We start from the raw sequence: 16,931 nt of genomic DNA on the forward strand, positions 1-16,931 counted from the left end.
ACTACTACTACTGTTACTACAAGAACAACCAGCACCACTACTACTACTACAAGAACAACCACTACTACTACTACAAGAACAACCACTACAACTACCACTACTACAACTACAAGAACAACCACCACTACAACAACAAATACTACTACTACAAGAGAAACCACTTCTACTACTACTACTACTACTACAAGAACAACCACTACTACTACTACAAGAACAACCACTACAACTACCACTACTACAACTACAAGAACAACCACTACTACTACAAGAACAACCACCACTACTACTACTTCTACAAGAACAACCACTACTACTACTACAAGAACAACCGCCACTACTACTACTACTACTACTAAAAGATCAACCACTACTACTACTACTACTACTTCTACAAGTAGAACCACTACTACTACTAAAACAACAACCACTACAACTACTACAAGAACAACCACTACTACTACTACAAGTATTACAAGAAAAACCACTACTACTACTACAAGAACAACCACTACTACTTCTACAAGAACAACCACTACAACTACCACTACTACAACTACAAGAACAACCACTACTACTACAAGAACAACCACCACTACTACTACTGCTACTACAAGAACAACCGCTACTACTACTACTACTACTACAAGAACAACCACTACTACTTCTACAAGAACAACCACTACTTCTCCTACTACTACTACTACTACTACAAGAACAACCACTAATACTACTACTACTAAAAGAACAACCACTACTACTACTACAAGAACAACCACTACTACTACTACTACTACTACTACTACTACTACAAGAACAACCACTACTACTACTACAAGTACAACCACGACTACTACTACTACTACAAGTAGAACCACTACTACTACTAAAACAACAACCACTACTACTACTACAAGAACAACCACTACTACTACTACAAGTATTACAAGAAAAACCACTACTACTACTACAAGAACAACCACTACTACTTCTACAAGAACTACCACTACAACTACCAGTACTACAACTACAAGAACAACCACTACTACTACAAGAACAACCACCACTACTACTACTGCTACTACAAGAACAACCGCTACTACTACTACTACTACAAGAACAACCACTACTACTTCTACAAGAACAACCACTACTTCTCCTACTACTACTACTACTACTACTACTACAAGAACAACCACTACTACTACTACTACTAAAAGAACAACCACTACTACTACTACAAGAACAACCACTACTACTACTAGTACTACTACTACTACTACTACAAGAACAACCACTACTACTTCTAAAAGTACAGCCACAACTACTACTACAAGAATAACCCCTACTACTGCTACAAGAACAACCACTGCTTCTCCTACTACTACTTCTACTACAAGAACAACCACTACTACTAGTAGTATTACAAGAAAAACCACTACTACTACTACAAGAACATCTGCTACTAATGCTATTACAAGTACAACCACTACTACTACCAGAACAACCACTACTACTACTACAAGAGAAACCACTACTACTACTACAGGAACAACCACTACTACTATTACTAGTATTACAACAACAACCAGTACTACCATTACAAGAACAAACACTACTATTTCCAGAAGTAAAACCACTACTACTACTGCTACTACAAGAACAACCAGCACCACTACTACTACTACAAGAACAACCACTACAACTACCACTACTACAACTACAAGAACAACCACTACTACTACAAGAACAACCACCACTACAACAACAAATACTACTACTACAAGAGAAACCACTACTACTACTACTACTACTACTACAAGAACAACCACTACTACTACTACTACAAGAACAACCACTACAACTACCACTACTACAACTACAAGAACAACCACTACTACTACAAGAACAACCACCACTACTACTACTTCTACAAGAACAACCACTACTACTACTACAAGAACAACCGCCACTACTACTACTACTACTACTACAAGATCAACCACTACTACTACTACTACTACTTCTACAAGTAGAACCACTACTACTACTGAAACAACAACCACTACTACTACTACAAGAACAACCACTACTACTACTACAAGTATTACAAGAAAAACCACTACTACTACTACAAGAACAACCACTACTACCTCTACAAGAACAACCACTACTTCTCCTATTACTACTACTACTACTACAAGAACAACCACTACTACTACTACTACTACAAGAACAACCACTACTACTACTACTACTACTAAAAGAACAACCACTACTACTACTACAAGAACAACCACTACTACTACTAGTACTACTACTACTACTACTACAAGAACAACCACTACTACTTCTAAAAGTACAGCCACAACTACTACTACAAGAATAACCCCTACTACTGCTACAAGAACAACCACTGCTTCTCCTACTACTACTTCTACTACAAGAACAACCACTACTACTAGTAGTATTACAAGAAAAACCACTACTACTACTACAAGAACATCTGCTACTAATGCTATTACAAGTACAAAAACTACTACTACCAGAACAACCACTACTACTACTACAAGAGAAACCACTACTACTACTACAGGAACAACCACTACTACTATTACTAGTATTACAACAACAACCAGTACTACCATTACAAGAACAAACACTACTATTTCCAGAAGTAAAACCACTACTACTACTGCTACTACAAGAACAACCAGCACCACTACTACTACTACAAGAACAACCACTACTACTACTACAAGAACAACCACTACAACTACCACTACTACAACTACAAGAACAACCACTACTACTACAAGAACAACCACCACTACAACAACAAATACTACTACTACAAGACAAACCACTACTACTACTACTACTACTACTACAAGAACAACCACTACTACTACTACTACAAGAACAACCACTACAACTACCACTACTACAACTACAAGAACAACCACTACTACTACAAGAACAACCACCACTACTACTACTTCTACAAGAACAACCACTACTACTACTACAAGAACAACCGCCACTACTACTACTACTACTACTACAAGATCAACCACTACTACTACTACTACTACTTCTACAAGTAGAACCACTACTACTACTGAAACAACAACCACTACTACTACTACAAGAACAACCACTACTACTACTACAAGTATTACAAGAAAAACCACTACTACTACTACAAGAACAACCACTACTACTTCTACAAGAACAAACACTACAACTACCACTACTACAACTACAAGAACAACCACTACTACTACAAGAACAACCACCACTACTACTACTGCTACTACAAGAACAACCGCTACTACTACTACTACTACAAGAACAACCACTACTACTTCTACAAGAACAACCACTACTTCTCCTACTACTACTAATACTACTACTACAAGAACAACCACTAATACTACTACTACTAAAAGAACAACCACTACTACTACTACAAGAACAACCACTACTACTACTAGTACTACTACTACTACTACTACTACAAGAATAACCACTACTACTACTACAAGTACAACCACGACTACTACTACTACTACAAGAACAACCACTACTACTACTACTACTACAAGTAGAACCACTACTACTACTAAAACAACAACCACTACTACTACTACAAGAACAACCACTACTACTACTACAAGTATTACAAGAAAAACCACTACTACTACTACAAGAACAACCACTACTACTTCTACAAGAACAACCACTACAACTACCATTACTACAACTACAAGAACAACCACTACTACTACAAGAACAACCACCACTACTACTACTGCTACTACAAGAACAACCGCTACTACTACTACTACTGCTACAAGAACAACCACTACTACTTCTACAAGAACAACCACTACTTCTCCTACTACTACTACTACTACTACTACTACAAGAACAACCACTACTACTACTACTACTAAAAGAACAACCACTACTACTACTACAAGAACAACCACTACTACTACTAGTACTACTACTACTACTACTACTACTACAAGAACAACCACTACTACTTCTAAAAGTACAGCCACAACTACTACTACAAGAATAACCCCTACTACTGCAACAAGAACAACCACTGCTTCTCCTACTACTCCTTATACTACAAGAACAAACACTACTACTAGTAGTATTACAAGAAAAACCACTACTACTACTACAAGAACAACTGCTACTAATACTATTACAAGTACAACCACTACTACTACCAGAACAACCACTACTACTACTACAAGAGAAACCACTACTGCTACTACAGGAACAACCACTAATACTATTACTAGTATTACAACAACAACCAGTACTACCATTACAAGAACAAACACTACTATTTCCAGAAGTAAAACCACTACTACTACTGTTACTACAAGAACAACCAGCACCACTACTACTACTACAAGAACAACCACTACTACTACTACAAGAACAACCACTACAACTACCACTACTACAACTACAAGAACAACCACCACTACAACAACAAATACTACTACTACAAGAGAAACCACTTCTACTACTACTACTACTACAAGAACAACCACTACTACTACTACAAGAACAACCACTACAACTACCACTACTACAACTACAAGAACAACCACTACTACTACAAGAACAACCACCACTACTACTACTTCTACAAGAACAACCACTACTACTACTACAAGAACAACCGCCACTACTACTACTACTACTACTAAAAGATCAACCACTACTACTACTACTACTACTTCTACAAGTAGAACCACTACTACTACTAAAACAACAACCACTACAACTACTACAAGAACAACCACTACTACTACTACAAGTATTACAAGAAAAACCACTACTACTACTACAAGAACAACCACTACTACTTCTACAAGAACAACCACTACAACTACCACTACTACAACTACAAGAACAACCACTACTACTACAAGAACAACCACCACTACTACTACTGCTACTACAAGAACAACCGCTACTACTACTACTACTACTACAAGAACAACCACTACTACTTCTACAAGAACAACCACTACTTCTCCTACTACTACTACTACTACTACAAGAACAACCACTACTACTACTACTACTAAAAGAACAACCACTACTACTACTACAAGAACAACCACTACTACTACTAGTACTACTAGTACTACTACTACTACTACTACTACTACTACTACTACTACTACAAGAACAACCACTACTACTTCTAAAAGTACAGCCACAACTACTACTACAGGAATAACCCCTACTACTGCTACAAGAACAACCACTGCTTCTCCTCCTACTACTTCTACTACAAGAACAACCACTACTACTAGTAGTATTACAAGAAAAACCACTACTACTACTACAAGAACAACTGCTACTAATACTATTACAAGTACAACCACTACTACTACCAGAACAACCACTACTACTACTACAAGAGAAACCACTACTACTACTACTACTACTACTTCTACTACTACTACTTTTACTACTCCTACTACAAGAACAACCACTACTACTAATACTAATACTACTATTACAAGGACAACCACTACGATTACTACAACTAGAACCACTACAACTACTACAAGAACAACCACTACTACTACTACTACTACTACTACAAGAACAACCACTAATACTAATACAAGAACAACCACTACTTCTACTACTTCAAGAACAAGCACTACCACTACTACTACAAGAACTACCACTACTACTACTACAAGAACAACCACTGCTTCTCCTACTACTACTACTTCAAGAACAACCACTACTACTTCTACAAGATCAACCACTCCATCTCCTACTACTACTACTACAAGAACAACCACTACTACTACTACAAGAACGACCACCACTACTACTACTACTGCAAGAACAACCTTTACTACTACTACAAGAACAACCACAGCTACTACTTAAAGAACAACCACGGCTTCTCCTAATACTACTACTACGAGAATAACCACTATTACTACTACAAGAACAACCACCACTACTACTACTACTACTACAAGAAAAACCTCTACTATTAATACACGGGCAACCACCACTTCTACTACTACTGCTACTACAAGAACAAACACTACTACTAATACAAGAACGACCACTACTACTACTGCTACTACCAGTAGACCCACTACTACTATTACAAGAACAACCACTACTACTACTACTAGTATTACAAGAACAACCACTTCTAATACTACAAGTACAAACACCACTACTACTACAAGAACAACCCCTACTACTACTACAAGAACAACCACTGCTTCTCCTACTACTACTACTACAAGAACAACCACTACTTCTACTACTACAAGAACAACCACCACCACTACTACTAATACTACTACTACTACAAGATCAACCACTACCACTTCGACAAGAACAACCACTACTACTTGTACTAGTATTACAAGAACAACCACTACTACTATTACAAGAACAACCGCTACTACTACTACTACTACTACAAGATCAACCACTACTAGTACTACTACTACTACTACAAGTAGAACCACTACTACTACTAAAACAACAACCACTACTACTACTACAAGAACAACCACTACTACTACTACAAATACTACAAAAAAAACCACTACTACTACTACAAGAAGAACCACTACTACTTCTACAAGAACAACCACTACAACTACCACTACTACAACTACAAGAACAACCACTACTACTACAAGAACAACCACCACTACTACTACTACTACTACAAGATCAACCACTACTAGTACTACTACTACTACTACAAGTAGAACCACTACTACTAATACTAATACTACTATTACAAGAACAACCACTACTACTACTACAAGATCAAAAACCACTACTACTACCACTACTACTACTACTACTACGACTACTACATGAACAACCAATACTACTACTACTACTACAAGAACAACCACTACTACTACTGCTACTACTACTACAAGAACAAACACTAATACTAATACTAGAACAACCACTACTACTACTACTACTACTACTACTACTGCTACAAGAACAACCACTAATACTAATACAAGAACAACCACTACTACTAATACTAATACTACTATTACAAGGACAACCACTACTATTACTACAAGTAGAGCCATTACAACTACTACAAGAACAACCACTACTACTACTACTACTACTACTACAAGAACAACCACTAATACTAATACAAGGACAACCACTACTATTAGTACTACTACTACTACTACTACTACTACTACTACAAGAACAACCACAACTACTTCTAAAAGTACAGCCACAAGAACTACTACAAGAATAACCCCTACTACTGCTACAAGAACAACCACTGCTTCTCCTACTACTACTTCTACTACAAGAACAACCACTACTACTAGTAGTATTACAAGAAAAACCACTACTACTACTACAAGAACATCTGCTACTAATGCTATTACAAGTACAACCACTACTACTACCAGAACAACCACTACTACTACTACAAGAGAAACCACTACTACTACTACAGGAACAACCACTACTACTATTACTAGTATTACAACAACAACCAGTACTACCATTACAAGAACAAACACTTCTATTTCCAGAAGTAAAACCACTACTACTACTGCTACTACAAGAACAACCAGCACCACTACTACTACTACAAGAACAACCACTACTACTACTACAAGAACAACCACTACAACTACCACTACTACAACTACAATAACAACCACTACTACTACAAGAACAACCACCACTACAACAACAAATACTACTACTACAAGAGAAACCACTACTACTACTACTACTACTACTACTACAAGAACAACCACTACTACTACTACTACAAGAACAACCACTACAACTACCACTACTACAACTACAAGAACAACCACTACTACTACAAGAACAACCGCCACTACTACTACTACTACAAGATCAACCACTACTACTACTACTACTACTTCTACAAGTAGAACCACTACTACTACTAAAACAACAACCACTACTACTACTACAAGAACAACCACTACTACTACTACAAGTATTACAAGAAAAACCACTACTACTACTACAAGAACAACCACTACTACTTCTACAAGAACAACCACTACAACTACCACTACTACAACTACAAGAACAACCACTACTACTACTACAAGAACGACCACCACTACTACTACTACTGCAAGAACAACCTTTACTACTACTACAAGAACAACCACAGCTACTACTTAAAGAACAACCACGGCTTCTCCTAATACTACTACTACGAGAATAACCACTATTACTACTACAAGAACAACCACCACTACTACTACTACTACTACAAGAAAAACCTCTACTATTAATACACGGGCAACCACCACTTCTACTACTACTGCTACTACAAGAACAAACACTACTACTAATACAAGAACGACCACTACTACTACTGCTACTACCAGTAGACCCACTACTACTATTACAAGAACAACCACTACTACTACTACTAGTATTACAAGAACAACCACTTCTAATACTACAAGTACAAACACCACTACTACTACAAGAACAACCCCTACTACTACTACAAGAACAACCACTGCTTCTCCTACTACTACTACTACAAGAACAACCACTACTTCTACTACTACAAGAACAACCACCACCACTACTACTAATACTACTACTACTACAAGATCAACCACTACCACTTCGACAAGAACAACCACTACTACTTGTACTAGTATTACAAGAACAACCACTACTACTATTACAAGAACAACCACTACTACTACTACAAGTATTACAAGAAAAGCCACTACTACGACTACAAGAACAACCACTACTACTTCTACATGAACAACCACTACAACTACCACTACTACAACTACCAGAACAACGACTACTACTTCAATAACAACCACCACTACTACTACTGCTACTACAAAAACAACTACTACTACTTCTACAAGAACAACCACTACTTCTACTACTACTACTACTACTACTACTACAAGAACAACCACTACTACTACTACAAGAACAACCACTACTAGCACTACTACTACTACTAATACAAGAACAACCACTACTACTACTACTACTACAAGAACAACCAATACTACTAATACAAATACAACCACTACTACTACTACTACTACTACAACTACAAGAACAACCAACTACTACTACTACAAGAACAACCACTGATTCTCCTACTACTAATATTACAAGAACAACCACTACTACTACTACTACAAGATCAAAAACCACTACTACTACCACTACTACTACTACTACTACGACTACTACATGAACAACCAATACTACTACTACTACTACTACAAGAACAACCACTACTACTACTGCTACTACTACTACAAGAACAAACACTAATACTAATACTAGAACAAACACTACTACTACTACTACTACTACTACTGCTACAAGAACAACCACTAATACTAATACAAGAACAACCACTACTACTAATACTAATACTACTATTACAAGGACAACCACTACTATTACTACAAGTAGAGCCATTACAACTACTACAAGAACAACCACTACTACTACTACTACTACTACTACTACAAGAACAACCACTAATACTAATACAAGGACAACCACTACTATTAGTAGTACTACTACTACTACTACTACTACAAGAACAACCACAACTACTTCTAAAAGTACAGCCACAAGAACTACTACAAGAATAACCCCTACTACTGCTACAAGAACAACCACTGCTTCTCCTACTACTACTTCTACTACAAGAACAACCACTACTACTAGTAGTATTACAAGAAAAACCACTACTACTACTACAAGAACATCTGCTACTAATGCTATTACAAGTACAACCACTACTACTACCAGAACAACCACTACTACTACTACAAGAGAAACCACTACTACTACTACAGGAACAACCACTACTACTATTACTAGTATTACAACAACAACCAGTACTACCATTACAAGAACAAACACTTCTATTTCCAGAAGTAAAACCACTACTACTACTGCTACTACAAGAACAACCAGCACCACTACTACTACTACAAGAACAACCACTACTACTACTACAAGAACAACCACTACAACTACCACTACTACAACTACAAGAACAACCACTACTACTACAAGAACAACCACCACTACAACAACAAATACTACTACTACAAGAGAAACCACTACTACTACTACTACTACTACTACAAGAACAACCACTACTACTACTACTACAAGAACAACCACTACAACTACCACTACTACAACTACAAGAACAACCACTACTACTACAAGAACAACCGCCACTACTACTACTACTACAAGATCAACCACTACTACTACTACTACTACTTCTACAAGTAGAACCACTACTACTACTAAAACAACAACCACTACTACTACTACAAGAACAACCACTACTACTACTACAAGTATTACAAGAAAAACCACTACTACTACTACAAGAACAACCACTACTACTTCTACAAGAACAACCACTACAACTACCACTACTACAACTACAAGAACAACCACTACTACTACAAGAACAACCACCACTGCTACTACTGCTACTACAAGAACAACCGCTACTACTACTACTACTACTACAAGAACAACCACTACTACTTCTACAAGAACAACCACTACTTCTCCTACTACTACTACTACTACTACAAGAACAACCACTAATACTACTACTACTAAAAGAACAACCACTACTACTACTACAAGAACAACCACTACTACTACTAGTACTACTACTACTACTACTACTACTACAAGAACAACCACTACTACTACTACAAGTACAACCACGACTACTACTACTACTACAAGAACAACCACTACTACTACTACAAGTAGAACCACTACTACTACTAAAACAACAACCACTACTACTACTACAAGAACAACCACTACTACTACTACAAGTATTACAAGAAAAACCACTACTACAAGAACAACCACTACTACTTCTACAAGAACAACCACTACAACTACCATTACTACAACTACAAGAACAACCACTACTACTACTACTACTACTACTACTACTACTACAAGAACAACCACTACTACTCCTACAAGTACAACCACGACTACTACTACTACTACTACAAGAACAACCACTACTACTACTACAAGTATTACAAGAAAAACCACTACTACTACTACAAGAACAACAACTACTACTTCTACAAGAACAACCACTACAACTACCAGTACTACAACTACAAGAACAACCACTACTACTACAAGAACAACCACCACTACTACTACTGCTACTACAAGAACAACCGCTACTACTACTACTACTACAAGAACAACCACTACTACTTCTACAAGAACAACCACTACTTCTCCTACTACTACTACTACTACTACAAGAACAACCACTACTACTACTACTACTAAAAGAACAACCACTACTACTACTACAAGAACAACCACTACTACTACTAGTACTACTACTACTACTACTACAAGAACAACCACTACTACTTCTAAAAGTACAGCCACAACTACTACTACAAGAATAACCCCTACTACTGCTACAAGAACAACCACTGCTTCTCCTACTACTACTTCTACTACAAGAACAACCACTACTACTAGTAGTATTACAAGAAATACCACTACTACTACTACAAGAACATCTGCTACTAATGCTATTACAAGTACAACCACTACTACTACCAGAACAACCACTACTACTACTACAAGAGAAACCACTACTACTACTACAGGAACAACCACTACTACTATTACTAGTATTACAACAACAACCAGTACTACCATTACCAGAACAAACACTACTATTTCCAGAAGTAAAACCACTACTACTACTGCTACTACAAGAACAACCAGCACCACTACTACTACTACAAGAACAACCACTACTACTACTACAAGAACAACCACTACAACTACCACTACTACAACTACAAGAACAACCACTACTACTACAAGAACAACCACCACTACAACAACAAATACTACTACTACAAGAGAAACCACTACTACTACTACTACTACTACTACAAGAACAACCACTACTACTACTACTACAAGAACAACCACTACAACTACCACTACTACAACTACAAGAACAACCACTACTACTACAAGAACAACCACCACTACTACTACTTCTACAAGAACAACCACTACTACTACTACAAGAACAACCGCCACTACTACTAATACTACTACTACAAGATCAACCACTACTACTACTACTACTACTTCTACAAGTAGAACCACTACTACTGAAACAACAACCACTACTACTACTACAAGAACAACCACTACTACTACTACAAGTTTTACAAGAAAAACCACTACTACTACTACAAGAACAACCACTACTACTTCTACAAGAACAACCACTACAACTACCACTACTACAACTACAAGAACAACCACTACTACTACAAGAACAACCACCACTACTACTACTGCTACTACAAGAACAACCGCTACTACTACTACTACTACTACAAGAACAACCACTACTACTTCTACAAGAACAACCACTACTTCTCCTACTACTACTAATACTACTACTACAAGAAGAACCACTAATACTACTACTACTAAAAGAACAACCACTACTACTACTACAAGAACAACCACTACTACTACTAGTACTACTACTACTACTACTACTACAAGAACAACCACTACTACTACTACAAGTACAACCACGACTACTACTACTACTACAAGAACAACCACTACTACTACTACTACTACTACAAGTAGAACCACTACTACTACTAAAACAACAACCACTACTACTACTACAAGAACAACCACTACTACTACTACAAGTATTACAAGAAAAACCACTACTACTACTACAAGAACAACCACTACTACTTCTACAAGAACAACCACTACAACTACCATTACTACAACTACAAGAACAACCACTACTACTACAAGAACAACCACCACTACTACTACTGCTACTACAAGAACAACCACTACTACTTCTACAAGAACAACCACTACTTCTCCTACTACTACTACTACTACTACAAGAACAACCGCTACTACTACTACTACTGCTACAAGAACAACCACTACTACTTCTACAAGAACAACCACTACTTCTCCTACTACTACTACTACTACTACAAGAACAACCACTACTACTACTACTACTAAAAGAACAACCACTACTACTACTACAAGAACAACCACTACTACTACTAGTACTACTACTACTACTACTACTACTACTACAAGAACAACCACTACTACTTCTAAAAGTACAGCCACAACTACTACTACAAGAATAACCCCTACTACCGCTATAAGAACAACCACTGCTTCTCCTACTACTCCTTATACTACAAGAACAAACACTACTACTAGTAGTATTACAAGAAAAACCACTACTACTACTACAAGAACAACTGCTACTAATACTATTACAAGTACAACCACTACTACTACCAGAACAACCACTACTACTACTACAAGAGAAACCACTACTGCTACTACAGGAACAACCACTACTACTATTACTAGTATTACAACAACAACCAGTACTACCATTACAAGAACAAACACTACTATTTCCAGAAGTAAAACCACTACTACTACTGTTACTACAAGAACAACCAGCACCACTACTACTACTACAAGAACAACCACTACTACTACTACAAGAACAACCACTACAGCTACCACTACTACAACTACAAGAACAACCAACACTACAACAACAAATACTACTACTACAAGAGAAACCACTTCAACTACTACTACTACTACTACTACAAGAACAACCACTACTACTACTACAAGAACAACCACTACAACTACCACTACTACAACTACAAGAACAACCACTACTACTACAAGAACAACCACCACTACTACTACTTCTACAAGAACAACCACTACTACTACTACAAGAACAACCGCCACTACTACTACTACTACTACAAGATCAACCACTACTACTACTACTACTACATCTACAAGTAGAACCACTACTACTACTAAAACAACAACCACTACTACTACTACAAGAACAACCACTACTACTACTACAAGTATTACAAGAAAAACCACTACCACTACTACAAGAACAACCACTACTACTTCTACAAGAACAACCACTACAACTACCACTACTACAACTACAAGAACAACCACTACTACTACAAGAACAACCACCACTACTACTACTGCTACTACAAGAACAACCGCTACTACTACTACTACTACTACAAGAACAACCACTACTACTTCTACAAGAACAACCACTACTTCTCCTACTACTACTACTACTACTACTACTACTACAAGAACAAACACTAATACTACTACTACTAAAAGAACAACCACTACTACTACTACAAGAACAACCACTACTACTACTAGTACTACTACTACTACTACTACTACAAGAACAACCACTACTACTACTACAAGTACAACCACGACTACTACTACTACTACAAGAACAACCACTACTACTACTACTACTACTACAAGTAGAACCACTACTACTACTAAAACAACAACCACTACTACTACTACAAGAACAACCACTACTACTACTACAAGTATTACAAGAAAAACCACTACTACTACTACAAGAACAACCACTACTACTTCTACAAGAACAACCACTACTACTACTAGTACTACTACTACTAGTACTACTACTACTACAAGAACAACCACTACTACTTCTAAAAGTACAGCCACAACTACTACTACAAGAATAACCCCTACTACTGCTACAAGAACAACCACTGCTTCTCCTACTACTCCTTATACTACAAGAACAAACACTACTACTAGTAGTATTACAAGAAAAACCACTACTACTACTACAAGAACAACTGCTACTAATACTATTACAAGTACAACCACTACTACTACCAGAACAACCACTACTACTACTACAAGAGAAACCACTACTACTACTACAGGAACAACCACTACTACTATTACTAGTATTACAACAACAACCAGTACTACCATTACAAGAACAAACACTACTATTTCCAGAAGTAAAACCACTACTACTACTGTTACTACAAGAACAACCAGCACCACTACTACTACTACAAGAACAACCACTACTACTACTACAAGAACAACCACTACAACTACCACTACTACAACTACAAGAACAACCACCACTACAACAACAAATACTACTACTACAAGAGAAACCACTTCTACTACTACTACTACTACTACAAGAACAACCACTACTACTACTACAAGAACAACCACTACAACTACCACTACTACAACTACAAGAACAACCACTACTACTACAAGAACAACCACCACTACTACTACTTCTACAAGAACAACCACTACTACTACTACAAGAACAACCGCTACTACTACTACTACTACTACAAGATCAACCACTACTACTACTACTACTACTACAAGTAGAACCACTACTACTACTAAAACAACAACCACTACTACTACTACAAGAACAACCACTACTACTACTACAAGTACTACAAAAAAAATCACTACTACTACTACAAGAACAACCACTACTACTTCTACAAGAACAACCACTACAACTACCACTACTACAACTACAAGAACAACCACTACTACTACAAGAACAACCACCACTACTACTACTGCTACTACAAGAACAACCGCTACTACTACTACTACTACTACAAGAACAACCACTACTACTTCTACAAGAACAACCACTACTTCTCCTACTACTACTACTACTACTACAAGAACAACCACTACTACTACTACTACTAAAAGAACAACCACTACTACTACTACAAGAACAACCACTACTACTACTAGTACTACTACTACTACTACTACTACTACTACTACTACAAGAACAACCACTACTACTTCTAAAAGTACAGCCACAACTACTACTACAAGAATAACCCCTACTAGTGCTACAAGAACAACCACTGCTTCTCCTCCTACTACTTCTACTACAAGAACAACCACTACTACTAGTAGTATTACAAGAAAAACCACTACTACTACTACAAGAACAACTGCTACTAATACTATTACAAGTACAACCACTACTACTACCAGAACAACCACTACTACTACTACAAGAGAAACCACTACTACTACTACTACACGAACAACCACTATTACTATTACTAGTATTACAACAACAACCAGTACTACCATTACAAGAACAAACACTACTATTTCCAGAAGTAAAACCACTACTACTACTGCTACTACAAGAACAACCAGCACCACTACTACTACTACAAGAACAACCACTACTACTACTACAAGAACAACCGCCACTACTACTACTACTACTACAAGATCAACCACTACTACTACTACTACTACATCTACAAGTAGAACCACTACTACTACTAAAACAACAACCACTACTACTACTACAAGAACAACCACTACTACTACTACAAGTATTACAAGAAAAACCACTACCACTACTACAAGAACAACCACTACTACTTCTACAAGAACAACCACTACAACTACCACTACTACAACTACAAGAACAACCACTACTACTACAAGAACAACCACCACTACTACTACTGCTACTACAAGAACAACCGCTACTACTACTACTACTACTACAAGAACAACCACTACTACTTCTACAAGAACAACCACTACTTCTCCTACTACTACTACTACTACTACTACTACTACAAGAACAAACACTAATACTACTACTACTAAAAGAACAACCACTACTACTACTACAAGAACAACCACTACTACTACTAGTACTACTACTACTACTACTACTACAAGAACAACCACTACTACTACTACAAGTACAACCACGACTACTACTACTACTACAAGAACAACCACTACTACTACTACTACTACTACAAGTAGAACCACTACTACTACTAAAACAACAACCACTA

Source organism: Alligator mississippiensis, chromosome 9 (assembly GCF_030867095.1).
Source record: "Alligator mississippiensis isolate rAllMis1 chromosome 9, rAllMis1, whole genome shotgun sequence".
In the NCBI taxonomy this organism is placed as follows: domain Eukaryota; kingdom Metazoa; phylum Chordata; order Crocodylia; family Alligatoridae; genus Alligator; species Alligator mississippiensis.